The sequence below is a fragment of the Arvicola amphibius genome, chromosome 15, assembly GCF_903992535.2.
Source record: "Arvicola amphibius chromosome 15, mArvAmp1.2, whole genome shotgun sequence".
Taxonomy (NCBI): Eukaryota; Metazoa; Chordata; class Mammalia; order Rodentia; family Cricetidae; genus Arvicola; species Arvicola amphibius.
In genome coordinates this window covers 54,473,278-54,475,953 of record NC_052061.1, presented here as the reverse complement: position 1 = coordinate 54,475,953, position 2,676 = coordinate 54,473,278, and the positions used below count along the sequence as shown (strand labels likewise).

Below are 2,676 nucleotides of genomic sequence, written 5' to 3'. Positions count from 1 at the left end.
ATATCTTGGCTATTAACCGACAGCTGGCAAGGGTTCTCTCTGTTTGTGTAGGCTGCCCAATCACTCAGTGGTTGTCCTCGTTCCTATAAAGTTAGTGAGTTTGCTAGGACCCTCACACGTCAGCTTTGCTTACTGTGATCTTGGAGTTTTAATGAGAAAAATCATTGCTTCTATTAATATCCAGAAGGTGTTGCCTGTTTTTCTCAAGCACTTCTGTTTCAAGTCTCATGTCCAAGTTTTTGGTGCATTCTGAGTTGATTTTTTTTTTTTTTACATTTACAAAACAATTTATTTTTTGAACTTTTTCCTCTTCAGAGCCTTCCATACCTTGCGCTTCCTTTCCACATCCCATTCCATGATTTCTGAGAGCTGAATCCTGGCCAGAATTCTCCTTTTGGATCTCCCGGACCGCGCCTTTAAATTCCCACTTGTGTTTGCGAATTCGTCTTTTCCTTTCCGGCTCTTTCCTTAGTGCTGTCTTGTTTCCGTCCAAAGTCAAGCACTTTGACTAGCAGGGGGTGACCAGCTTCAGTGGGACTGGCTTGCTCTGCTTGCATATCAGTGGGCCGACATGCTGCTTTCGGCTTTCCATTTCCGACAGTATGCTTCGAGACAGCTCCTCAAGGTCTTGGGGAAGGATGCTCTGTCAGGAGGGCTCAGTGGGGGCCTGATGATGGTATGGAAGACCGGCAATACATTGTACATGAGCACACAGTGCTTCAGCAGGGGTCATACAGGAGGCCAGGCAGGAGAGTCTCCTATGATTGGCTTCAGTTTGCTGTCATAGTACTGCAATCTTCTTGTCCAGTGGCAAGGAAAGGCTTCCCCTCTGCCACCAGACCATATCTGCTTTGTCAGAGACGCGAGCAATTCCGAGTTTTTCCCAAGTGCTCTGGGTGCACCAGAGCCAGAACCTTGGCTATAATGTTTGGAGTTGCTATGTAAAGAATCCCAAGAAGAAAATTCAAAAGCTCAGGGACAGATCTCTGAGACAGGAACACATACTCCAGGAATAAGCAGCACACAAACAGGCCTCTTATCACTTCTTGTAGAGAGAGGACTGGACACTTAATAAGCATCTGCTCATGCATATCAGGGCAGGGGTTACAACTGGATGCCAGAAATCAGAGGTTGGAAATAAAAGCTCTTGTGATTTTCAAAATAAACGAGCACATCCCACCCTGGAAACAATGCACGGCCTTTGGTGTCAGTCATTTCTCCCATCTCATGCATGGTATCTCAGAGAAAAAACTGAGTCACTGCAGAGTTGGGAAACATCTGGCAAAGATTCTATAGCTGCATAACCAACGTATTGATGGTCTTTGAGGTCTGGTGCACTCTCTGTAGCCAAATCTCCTACGTATTGCAAAGGAAGAAATTGTTTTCTTTGTTCATCATTTTCTGAGAATTGATGTTGCTTATTTGAATCCAGAGAGATTTTTGATTTGCTTGTGGTTCTGTCCCTCTCTTTTTCCCCAATATATTGGCCGGCTATTTGGACCATTTCCCACCCTCCTCTCAGGAGACCCACTTACTTAAGTTTTCTTTCTCCTTTGTTCCACTTCATCTTTCTTTTATATTATACTTGATGGTTTTATCCAATTTCTGGAATATGTGGGAAATCAACCTGTTTCTAAATGAAACTGTAGAAAGTCTTTTTTACCTAAAAGAACATCCAGACTTTGTCTCCTCCACCACTTCTTAAGCTGCATGATTTTGATACCTTTACTGTATTTTCTTTTATAACGATGAGTCTCTTTGCTTCTTCTTCTTCCCTATGCCCTGCCCTTCTTCTTATTATGGAGGGTAGCACATAAGCTACGCTTTTCCTTCTTTTTTCCCCACTTAACATTACCTCAAGAATTCCCATACATTGTTTTAGAGATGTTTAGTTTACAATATTGTGCGCCCTGGTTTTTTTTAACCTTCCCCCATCATGAGCTTTACTATATTGTAATTGCTACAAGAATTGTGTGCATTGTGTACAGATACATTGCCACCGCCCTATTATTTATGTGCATTAGCACAAACAGACACTAGAAGAGCCTAACTAGAAACTAAGGTAGAACTTAACACGTTTATAAAATTAGGGCACAAATTTGATACTATCCATTACATCTCTTTAACTTTTTGCTCATATTGTAGTAATCTGGTTAATTGGAGAAATGCTGTTGCACTCATTTTATGAATTTGAAATGTATGTCTGTCTTCTTGTTTACTATACTAATGTATTTATGTAGATGAATATGAAGAACAAGATAAAAGTTTGGCAGAGAGACTCAATAACAGACATAAACAAAGGAACAAAAAAGTTCTAGGACTGTGAGATTATACAGTAAGTGTGAGCATTATCTGTGATATTATAGTAAGTGTGGGAGAATTATCTGTGGGTTCTAGGACTGGGAGATTATATAGTAAGTGTGAGCATTATCTGTGATGTTATGTTATCTTGAAATGAAAACTCATTACCCCCATTTTCTCTTCATGAAAAATTGAGATCTATTTTATGGACTCTTTATTTGGACCTAAAATACCTTAAGATAACTGGAGAACAGTGACAAAGAGTTTGTACCCTTTGTCTGTAATTTCTGATTCTGTATTTATTTCATGGATAAAGCTCCTATGGACTAAGGCCCTGAAACAGGCCAGTAAGTGACTTTTTAAGTGTGTGTTCTA

At 40.4% G+C, this 2,676-nt stretch overlaps 1 pseudogene; it reads right to left on the bottom strand.

Moving 5' to 3' along the window:
- Positions 1 to 288: 288 nt before the first annotated feature.
- Positions 289 to 1,504, bottom strand: LOC119801755 (annotated as a pseudogene).
- Positions 1,505 to 2,676: the final 1,172 nt, after the last annotated feature.